This window comes from Cupressus sempervirens, chromosome 3, assembly GCF_028749045.1.
Source record: "Cupressus sempervirens isolate cs-2001-9-10 chromosome 3, ASM2874904v1, whole genome shotgun sequence".
NCBI lineage: Eukaryota > Viridiplantae > Streptophyta > Pinopsida > Cupressales > Cupressaceae > Cupressus > Cupressus sempervirens.
Window position 1 is genome coordinate 260,385,726 of NC_143120.1, and position 12,634 is coordinate 260,398,359.

At 34.7% G+C, this 12,634-nt stretch overlaps 1 protein-coding gene across 1 annotated transcript in view; it reads right to left on the reverse strand.

The window, feature by feature from the left end:
* HEME2 (Uroporphyrinogen decarboxylase) overlaps positions 1–12,634 on the reverse strand; it is a 97,610-nt gene that overhangs the window by 47,528 nt on the left and 37,448 nt on the right. The window lies entirely within an intron of this gene.

Below are 12,634 nucleotides of genomic sequence, written 5' to 3' on the forward strand. Positions count from 1 at the left end.
AATTCTAGGATCAATATTTTCGGCTATTCGTGGCATCCATTCCAGCAATAATTTAGAAAGGCAACCTACTATGATAGGTTAACAACACTACATAATCACTTGGATCCCTTGATCTAAATTCCAAGTGCATAGATATAAACTTTAGTGGTGGAGATAGATTAAATTTGAGAAAGAGACCATTTGAGGATCATTACATTAGTACTTATTAGTACAAAAGGTTGCTTCAAAGAACTAAGATATATCTTGGCATACAATATTCAATGCCTGCTTAACATTTATATCTAATAAAATGATTGTGCACAAGCTATATTAAAAGAGGTTTGTTGTAGTCAAATCATACGAAATTAAACAAATCCAGGCAAGCCCACCAAGGGACTTTACAGTGGTATCAGAGCATGATCCTGACATCCTGGAGGGTTAAAAGTCGTACAAAATTATTCATGCAGCAGAGAAAAAGGATAATTCAAACATAAAAGCGTTTGAACTTTTTACAATTACATTTGAAGAACATAAATTGGATTAATATGCATTGTAATATGCAGCTCATATAGACATAATACAGATTGGATGGGGAAATAAAGAGAGTTAAGAGAATAAAATATATATGAACACAATGATCAGATTTAAGAGGACATCCAGAGAACATGAAGTTAAACAGATAACAATCAAGTTATACGCTAGCCACTCTATTCTTATAGAAGAAAACAACAAACCAGTAATAATTGGATTAAGAGACAAGTCAGCAGTCCAAGTCAGAGAAGAACATGCGTACATAGAAAGCAAACTGATTTGTAAATATATTACTTAAAGGGTTGGCATCAAGATATATTACTGCAGTAAATATATAGTGAAGACATTTTATTTCAATCTAGTAAGAGAAACATTCTCCGATCCAATTAAGTGACCAACATATATCATCTAGTGTGATAAGAATCAATTGATCAAGCAAAGGACTCCTCATTTACATCAAATTGAAAATAAAGATTAAAGCAAAGACATTCTAAATTGGATATTATAATTCCTAGTATGGAATTAAGGCAAAGTGTTAACCTCTCTTAAGGACTCCACAAGATATTCTATAAATGAATATTTTTAAGGAAGAAGGGCAAGGAATCAAGTATTCTCTGAAGAACTAGTATATAATTAAACAGATGCATATGCAAGGCTGGATATACCTATGTGGTTATCCATAAGGCTTAGGATGAGTAATACCTCTCCTAAGAAGGATGGATACACCTAGACTAGGTATCCATAAGGCCTAGGATGATTAAAAAAACTCTCTCCTAGGAAGGATGGATATATCAAGATTGATTATCCAAAAGGTCTTAACGAGAGGAAGTAATGTGAGAATATGGTGCTTAGTGGAGAGTTGTTCTATTAATTAGAGCCCCAGGAGCTAAGCATCTGATCACAACCTCTTCTTAAGAAAGGGCTTAACTTGGGAATTAGGGTCTTATATTTTAATATCTTACAAGATTGAGTAATACTTGTATCATGATTTTGAAGTACTAACATATAATGTAGGTCTATTTGTCAAGGAGTTAGTCACCACCAACGCCGGTAGCATGAAAAGTGTAATTAGAAGAAGGAATCTACCAAGTCTTTTAACATGTGTATTCTTTTTGTCTTCATGCATTATTGTGTATACTTTGCGCTTGCATCGTGTCTTCATACATTAATGTAAATATATATTTATTGTGCAAGCTTTTTGTTTCTATATGTCCTAGTATTTGTTACTTAGTGAGAGACAAGAATTAGGGACATTCTCAATGAGTGTCAAAAGTAAGGACATTCTTAAGGGGTATCGAGCATCATGAACATTCTTAGCAAGTGTTATAGACATTATGTCAAGATTGGATAAAGGGCATTCTCACTGAGTGTTGAAGTTAAGATGACATTCTAATGAATGTTGTAATTCTTAGACAAGAATTAAGACAAGACTTCACATCTTTGAAGACTTACTCATTCTAGAAAGAAAGCGACACTTAACAAGAGGAGAATCACATATGTTCCACTACATCAAAAGACAAGTTCCTTCTTTAACATCATTTTTAGTAATTTAAATCTAATCTTGTAATATTTAAAGTTATATTTATAACTATCTAATCTCAAAATTGAAACTATTGTTGTAGGACTATGATCAAATCACAAGGAGAAACTATTGAATTGCTTGAGGACAAGCAATTTTGGGAAGGGCGGACTGTAATGTCCTCATTTCTAAGATGGATTTTATCATTTTAATAAAGATTAGAAAACATTAATAAATAAAATATAATTATAACTGTAATAATTATAATGTTGATTAAAATAATAATAATAATACCCTATAATATATTATCATCCAAATTATTATTATGATGATGAAAGAAAACATTGTTAATAATATTATATAATCTAATGTAATGTCCCATCTACGAAAAGAGATAATAAATAACCATATCAGAATATTAATATAAATAATAACTATATAAAATTAAATATGAAATTGCATAAATTATAACCAAATGTAATATATATTATAACTAGATAAGTTTTAGATGTAAACTTACTTATTAAAACATATCTATTAAATTCTAAGGATGTGACCATTCAAGAATAGATCATGAAAGAGATATATAATGGGTGTGCATAGTGAATGGGAAGGGGACTATCACGGACCTGGAGAAGAAGAGTTTATTCAGAGGGAAATCAGAGATTTAATAATAATACTCAATAGTGAAATCGGTGAACTATCTACTAGAAATAAATGATTGAAGAGAACATTATAGTCACCATGGAATATGTCATTCTTTCTATAATCTGCAGACTCACGAATACGAGGACTATTTAGATGCAAAGGAGAAACCATAGTATGTACAGATCCAATTAACCCAACGGGGAGGTTATGAAAAACATAAGAAGGAGAAACAGACAAGAAGGTAGGAAGAATAATCAGCAAGAGCATAGGGGAATTAAGAAAGGAGGAGGTAAAGGGCACTGATAAAGATTTAGGGATTCACACAATCAGCGCTCAGAAATCATAAGGTGCTTGTCCACTTAAAACAGCCAAGATTATCTAGTATGGTAGCGACTCAGGGAAGGAAAAGAAACTACAGAGATATATATAATATAAACAAGTCACTACATAGCCATGCAGGGAAGAAAATCAATTTCAAGCACCGAACAGCAAGAAGATAAAAAATCAGGATTATCGTACCAATGGCAATTAAGTATCAAATGGAGGAGTATATTTCATTGACCCTATGAAAATAGATTAGATATTTACATCATATCAAAGTGATAAGCTTATGATCGTCTAAGTTACCAGTTATGGTTAGTAAAGGTACCAGTATCAATCATTTCATATCAGTTATAAATCCATACCAAGTATCAATATTCTATAGTCACTAATCGTTGAATATCACTAAAGAATTTCAAATAGAAATATCCAGTGTTGGCTTACAAGAGCTGTCTTATAATAAATAATTACAAACATTACAGATGAAAGATCACATTGTAATCAAATCAATATAATAATTTGGGGGCAAATGTTTTAAAGGATATAATAATAGAAACAATATCATCGCTGGAAGAGCATACTGTCATTGCCAGTTATATCAATATTGTTGCAAGAGAGTAATCTCAAACCTGAGATAGAAATTATATCACTGCAGAATGAAACTGTAGAACACCAACCATGAGAGTTAGAAGATTATACTGAAGACGAAAATTCTAGTATCAATATTTTTGGCTATTCATGGCATCCATTCCAGCAATAATTCAGAAAGGCAAGCTACTATGATAGGTTCACAACACTACATAATCACTTGGATCCCTTGATCTAAATTCCAAGTGCATATATATAATCTTTAGTGGTGGAGATAGATTAAATTTGAGAGAGAGGCCATTTGAGGATCATTACATCAGTACTTATTACTACAAAAGTTTGCTTCAAAAAACTAAGATATATCTTGGCATTCAATATTCAATGCTTGCTTAACATGTATATCTAATAAAATGATTGTGCACAAGCTATATTAAAAGAGGTTTGTTGTAGTCAAATCATAAGAAATTAAACAAATTCAGGCAACCCCACCAAGGGACATTACAGATACAATGATAGTGGAGGTAAGAGCATGCGATGATACTGTCATATCAACAGCGACTTCCATGATAGATGAGTCATCCAGTGAGGTACTTGGCAGCACTACCTTATATGTTTAGGTGTGCGTCGTTGATAGCACACATGTTGTTGATTATGAGATGAGTGATGTAGAGACATCGTCATGTTATAGTACATATCAGCTCCGTGTTGAGGTTCACTTTGTAGACAATCTTATATTCAACATGGATGCAACATTGTCTTATGACAATCCACTTTTTGAGGTTGATGTTGATGACTCACCTAAGTTGAACCGGGCACAGTTTACATCATCTAGAAACATAGTTCAGTTTCCAATAATGCCAGTTGGTGATGCTCCTGTATCTACAAATTATGATGACGATGTGGGTGTTGTTGATACAGTTGAGATGAGTGCATTTGTTGAAAGCAACAGGGAACCCATGTTGTACCAGGTTCTCCTATAGTTACATCTTTTGTAGTTGGTGGTGAAGTTGAGCTCAGTATTCGGGATCTTTCTAGCACATCGGGATTTCAAGCAAGGTTCGTAGCGGACTTTTGAGATGTGTACACAATGTCGACTACTTGTGGTTTTGCAATTTGACTCTCATGAGCATGATCCTTTTCAAGTGGACAATTCAATTGTGAATGTGTCAAATAGTGTGTTTGCTAGCTCACTTTCCGCAATATCCCTATGAGATGTTCACTCATGCGACATCTACAATCAAGTTTGATTCAGTATGGCACGATCAGTCAATTTTATTGCTGATGATATTATAGGAGTTAGCGATGACAGGGATGTGTGCTTCTTCATATGGGATCCAAGTGGAGGTTTGTAATATCCCCCAATAGCAAAATCTAATATATATATATATAGTTGATCATTGAATGCATAAGATAAGATGACTAAGTAAATAAATATTACTTAATCGATGTTTATATCAAACAAAAAAAAAAAAATCATATAGATCAAACAACATTTAATATAATCAAAACAAATATATCTATTCATATATATCATCGATATCTTAGGAATATATTCAATATCAATTATAAACAAAAACATTTAGGAATGATATAATAAAAAGCAAATAATGAATAATAATAATCTAAATAGTATGGACCAAAAGTCGTGACCTAGGTTAGAGACCATTGAACGTCACTTGGTAAACACTCATATAAGAGTAAGGGCGGCTAAGGAAGGAAAGGCATCAAAGAAGGGACCATAATTCAGAGGATAATAAATAGTGCCACATAGGTTCCTACAAGTCCAGATTTTTGCACAGGAGGAGAGCTTTCAGACGGAAAGGATATGTCACTTAAGGTAGAGAAATGGGACGAATATTAAACTCGAAACACACCAACTTGCCAACGTGGATGGGACTACAAACCAAACAAATAAACATCTATTCCACTAAACGATAAGGAGGCATTCAAAAATAGAGCATTAGAGATTAATAACGAACAAAGGCTGCATAATATACCAACATGGACGACAAATAGGATGAAAAATACAAAATGATTAGTGTGTGATAATAAACAATCTCTCATGCCTTGCAGAATACGTGTGAACAAAAGATGATAACGATAATGAAAGTGAAGTTGGAACCACTAAAACACACAACTATGTATTAAACAATCATTATAAATAGAAAACATAGCAGCATGGACTATGACTCACACACAACAAAGTAAGGAAGTAAGTCGATAACCGAGGGAATGTAAGGTAATAAATCATCGAAGGTTAAAAATGAGATTAGAAAACGGAAATATGCACATGACCAATCAGTTTATACAACACAGTGAATCAAGGACAGAGATATCAGTAAGATGCTTCCCATAGGAGAAGGGCACTAAAGTTTCATAGCCATATATAAAGTAACAAATGGAAACAAACCAAAGATATTGCATCATGACATAGTGGATTGAGGCAAAACAACTAAGGTGGAAAAAATATACCTTAAAAACAGAGTCTTCGTTGAAAATAAAGGACCTATGACACTAGAATAGCCAGTGCTAAGAAGAGACTTAAACATACACATAATCAAAGGCATAGATTCTAAAAAGGAAGGAACTAGAAGTAATATAAATTTGAACAATAAGAGATCTGAGAAAGGAAAAGTTACGTGTGATAAAGACATTCACAATTACATTGGAATAAGAAATAAGAACTTATGAAGGACACGTTACTCATATTGAGAATTCCAAGACTAGAGGTCATTCATTTGGAATGTCAAGTTTCTTCGTGGGAGAAACCCAAAGATTAGCGGGCATTCTCTATGAATGTCAAGATTCCTAAATTGGAATCCAGAGGGAGATTCATTGAGAATCTCTAGAGACAATATATATTGTAGTGGTCAAACATATGCATATGTCAAAGATAAGAGACTTGGCTAGAGGTGGGATCTCTACCAAGTAGTGTTACCAAAGATCCCAAAGAGGCCTAAGGAAGATGTTCTTTATATGATAATTATCTAATCGAGATATAATTCTCACCACAGGGTTAGGTGGTTTGAGAAAGATCTCTTCCAAAGGATTAGGAAGGGTAGTATGGGTAGTATTAGATTAATATTTACTTAATCCAATATTTTTAATGTGTTTCACATATAATTTTTCTATATTTACTAACAAATGGTTGTAGGTTACAACATTCAAATTTAGTCCGGAAGAGGGGACATCACAAGGTTGGAGTTTAGTGTGTTGTCGGATTGCTTGACAAGCAATCTTGGGGAGGGAGGACTATAATGTCCCTATTTTTGGCAAGTTCCTACAATTGATTGAGTCAGTACATCATAGCGACCCCAATGAGCTGACTGTGTGATTTGAGGGTCTCAATGGTGGATTTACTATTTTTAGTAAGTCCAATTCAAGCAGTTGCCATATTTGGCATTGCAAATGGTAGTGCGGCAGTTGGTCATCACTTGTAGTGGATGGAAATCTTTATTGCGCAAGTTCATATTTATTAATTAATTATTAAGTTTACATTATAATAAGGCACTTTAATATATTTAAATGTTATAAAATGATGTTGTGTTGAGGAAGCTTCCTAAATGGAGTTACGTTTGGGAAACTTGTGCTACTTAGAGATTATAAATATGAGCCCATTTGATGAGAAAAGCATCCGATTAAGTATTTTCTTTTGTTGATTTGGTGAGATTTTTCCTATGGTCAATTTTATGCCCTTGCTAAAGTATAAGGGTTTGAAGCTAAGAGGTATTTTGAATCACTGCTGAGGTATAGTGATTTAATTTTGAATTTGGTTGAATCTCCTTACTGTATTTGTCTGTAGTTGTGAGAGAACATTGTAGCTAAGAAATCTAACTACTCTTAGTAAGCCATTGGCATGCTTTTGTTGAAAACCATGTATGAATCCAAATTGCTCACATTAACTGTAGTCAGTGTACAAATGTCTATTATTATGTTTCAATAATATTGGTTATCCGACTACGTATTAATTATTCGAATTATGTGGTCAGCAGCCTTGTGTAGTTATTATTAGAATATTAGAATATAGTCATCTTAGTTAGTCTTTAGTTTATGAAGTAGTTTCTATTTCCCTCTTTAGTTCACAATTGTTTCTTCTAGAAAGAAACAATTATTGAGGAGGCCAGACATAGATCGGAGAAGGTTTACTGTTGCTTTGTTGATTTTCACAAAGTTTTTGATTCTATTCCTAGGGTGGCTCTGTTTGAGAGACTTCAAGAAGCTGGTATTTCTGAGATGTTGCGTATCGCTATTATGAGACTTTATGAGACTGTAATTGGCAGATTTAGGACTCCTGAGGGATTCTCAAATCCGATCCATACCACTATTGGGGTTAAGCAGGGATGTCCTCTTTCCCCTACTTTGTTCGGGTTATATATTGATGAGCTTGAGGACTTCCTCCTGAAGTCTTCGCTCCCCAGGGACGATTGTTATCTTCATCAAGTTCTGATATCCATCCTCCTTTTTGCGGATGATGTGGTTCTCCTTGCTTCCTCTTCAGACAAATTACAGAGACTTCTTGACGGCTTGGCTTCCTTTTGTGATCAGCGATAGCTTGTGGTTAACCTGGGTAAGACTCGGGTCATGATCTTTAATTGTTTAAAGACTTCTCATCTTCACTTCATTTTTCAGGGTTAGGAGATTGAGATCACTTCATCCTACACTTCTCTGGGGGTTATGTTTTCTAGTCCACATTTCAGTATGAGACCAGCTATTCAGCCCAGAGTCAATAAGGGTATGGATTCTCTTGCTTTGCTTGAGACACAGTGTTTCAGACATCACTTCTAGGATACCTCATCCAAGTTATCTCTCTTGGACTCTCTTGTGCGGCCGACTGTTCTTTATGGGTCTGTGGTTTGGGGCCCTTCTCTTCATAGCTCTGATTCGGCCTCAATAGAGCAGGTTCAAACTTTGTTCTTAAGGTGCATCATCAGATGTCACAAGTTCACTCCTCATAATGTCATTTTTGTTGAGTTCGGTGTTCATCCTTTCAGTCTCACAGCCATTTTTTATTTGGTTTGGTTCCTCCATCACCTTCGTGGTTTTGTGGATAATGCTGGTGACCATGATCGATACTCCTATTTAGCATAGTGTTCATCTATTTCCATTGCGAGAGTTGAGTCTAGGTGTCGCACACGCTATTGGTATCCACAAGCTTCTTCTTTGCTGGGTTCAATTGGGATTGACATTGATCGTCTCCCCCCTTTTCAGTTTTCATTGGATGCCCCATCTCATCTTCTCCCCTCTCGACAGGAGTTGAATGAGCATGTTCGACTTGACATCTACAGACGATACATTGCCACTACTTGGGTTAACCCTTCTGGCAGGTTAGCCCACGAATGTCCTTTTATGTGGAGCACTTTTTGGATATTTCTGATGGGATTATTGTCCGTCCTAGCTATCTTTCCCAGAGGTGGTCTCATGCCCTACGCATCTCATTAGGTTCTTTCAGAGTTGGCTCTCACCATCTTCGGGCTCAAATTGATCACCATATTGATAGAGAGAAGCGGATCTATAAGCTTTGCACTTTGGGGGAGGTGGAAACTGAGACTCATTTCCTTTTTTGATGCCCTATACATTACGAGATCAAAGGGAGATTTTTTTGTCTATTCCAGGAGTGCTTCTCTCTCTATGACTTTTTCAGCTACTATGATCAGCGATGTCTTACACTTCATCTTTGTGAGGCCACGGTACTCCGTGATAGCACAATCCAGTCACTGCTTCCACACCGGCACTCGTCTACTCAGCTCATTACTACCTTCTTTACACCATTATCTCCTTTGCGTGGTGTGAAAAGGCCTTCTAGCTCTACTAGATCTTTCAAGCCTTCCAGATGTGTCAGATCCCGTTCCGGTTATTTGCACCAGCGACACTCCTCCGCGAATGGCCAGAGACAATACAGTGCCTCTACACATCGGCATGAGTATCATTCTGTGACTGATTTCTTTTCGCCTAAGAAAGACTCCTAGTCTCTCTTAACGTTCTCTCTGTCTCTTTTCTATGGATGTTGTTGTTTTTGTCATTTATTTTTAGACACCTTTGTGTGTCCCTGCTGGTGTCAGCCTTACTTTTGTAATCTTGCAGTCCCATAAACCTTTTTTTGGTCTTTTGCTGGACATTGATATCATTATCTTATCTTATCTTATCTAGAAACAACGTCTTTGTAAATCTCTATAAGGAGCTTTCATCTCCTTTATTAATACAACTACAACAACATCAATTTACCATAAGAGTCATAAGTGTTGGGTCCAAATTGTCTCTGACCTTGGCTGGCCGACTATCACTAGTCTTCTTCTGTAATATTTTCATGTGTGAATAATGATACATTTTACTCCTATATCCGGTATGCATTGTCATCTCTATTATTAATTCATGTATTTATTTTATCAAATAGAGTAGTAATCATTGTAGAACACAAGTTCAGTACAAAGAGGGGGGTGAGTTAGTAGTGAATAAACCTAAGAATTAATTTCAAACTTAATCAAAATCTTCAACTAAATCGATTTGTACTTTAGTGCATTAAATCAAAGCAATATGAAAACACCATCAAATCAAGAGACAAAAACTTAATGCACAAGAATGTGATGTGGAAACCCAATGGAGAAAACCGCAATAATAATAGCTGCTAGGTCCTAATCCAACCTCGCGAAACTTTATTTCAGTTACAACTTTAAGGGCTCCAACCCTAAGGAGCAACAAACCTTCTTAGGGAAACAACTCCTCCACAATTTGAGAACCGACTCAAACAATATGAGCACCAACCCAATGTCAATTCACAAATGATTTGAGAAACAAATTACAATAAGTCTGAAGTCATCTTACCTCAACAATAATTCTGCGACTTCAGTTACAATCAATCTGAAATTCTGATATGGAAAACTGATTATATAATATAAACAACTTTCCAGAACAAAGAACCCAACTTGAAATATTTACGGTATTCTTGCAAATTGAATCAGACACTTATAGAAGAGAATTTTCCTCTAGCAAAATTAGAGAATATTACCACTATTTCTTAGATGAACCGAATAACAATCTGTCCAACTTATTCTGAAAGATTTTGTTATAAAGTCTGAAATAATGTATCCTCTGTAACCATGTGTTTAAAACTGTAAAATATATACTTGACTTCTGACCTTAGTGGATAATATCAATACAGAACCAAAGTATACCTCAACTGTATTTTGACTTTTCTTTCTGTAGCACAACAATGATCACAATTTTCTTATCACTGCCATCACCACTTTATTAACAACATTATTTTGTCCACATTACCCTTCAACAGATATAAATATATACTGTGAATATTATAATTTATTTCAGACTTCGCTAATTCTCTTTCACTCAGTCATCTGTCTCATTTTTTTCTTCAAGTGAAACAATAAGGATGCCTCAATACATAAACAAAGATTAAAGGAAGTCTGAACACTGTTATAACGATTTTGTTAACCGTTGGACAACTGACTTAACCATTGCTTGTCTTCATTTCTTAACTACAACTCCCGTAACAAATGACAAGAGGTGAATACTTATGTAAATGTTCCCTTTTGTCTTTTATTGAATAAGATTATTGGTGGCTCTTTCTAATTGATTGGCACAGCACTCAACCTGATAACATATTGATGACCCCGATATCCAATTACAGTGGCTAAATGCTGGCGTGTCTTAGAAAAGAAAAATTAAACACGACTTACTAATCTAGTGTTGGTGTCCACATCAATGACAACAACAACACGCAAACTGTTAGGATTAGAGAGACGGAAATAACAATTACATGCAAATATAACCAATATCACAAAGGAATAAAGCACACATAAGTGAACAGAAGACACAAAGATTGAATGTGGATCACCCAATCCCTGTGCTACGTCCACCAAACAAGTCCAATATTATTATCCAGTGAACCTGATTACAATCTACAATCCCTTGCAACTCAATACCGCCACAAGATGCTACTAAATCATCATACATCATAAAATCCCCAACCATAAGCCATTTTATACAAGATTTAAGTCTCTTACAAAATTAGACTAGAATATGTCATCCAATAGAAAAATAACTCCCAATGCCTTTAATAATAATAATAGAGTCATTTTTGGCTTTCGAACATTATAGAAAGAAAGCATAAGAGAATTCAAGATTCCATAATCCATGTTGAACAGAAAGAGAGCCTCTCTTAAAAGATGGGTCAAAAGAAGATGTTATTATGATACCACTTACTATAATATTATAAACAAAATTATTATAATGTCATGAATGGATCTCTCATTTCAAAAAAATCCAATATGATGTCATAAATGTTTGTCTCCACTCTCATACTCTCTTCAGTCACTTTGAAGATGATGATAACATCACCATGATTAGGTGATGATCTTTTGCAGGTTTCTTGTACTACCTTTACTTCATATTCTATATTAAAATTTTAAAGATGATTCTAAGCTTCGAGACCCAATACCTTGACATGTTTCCCACACGCTAACTATGATCAAGGTAGAAGAGAATATGTTTCCAAACATCATCAGGATGAAGTAGGTATCATGATATAAAGGACTACAACCTAAGTCTCCTTATAGAAATAACCCTTAATGTGACAATTAAAACCATAATCTCCACTAAAAAGCCCCACTTTGTGAACCTGAATTAATGTATTAAGAGTATTTACACAGGGAAGGTTCTACTACATATCTGCACAAATATATGACAAATGTCCCCACTAAAATATTCAAATAAATAAGCCAGCTGCTTTTGGTCTGTTTTTTGTTATTTTCATCGAATAAGCAATAACCTTGACTCTCTACCAGCGTGACATATAGTAAGATGAATACATAACCATTAGTGACACCGTTGTTACCAAGAAGCTAGGCTCATAAGTCTTTAGCAGTCACTGTTGCAATACCATGGTTATTAATACAGGCACTTCAACTCAGCAGAAAATATCAGTAATTCAACTTGTAAAGCACCTTCTATTTTAATTCTTTGTGATCTTATTCAGATCACAGAGTTAAACATATTCAAGCAAGAACAACTAAATAAAATAGCAGTTCCAAGCAA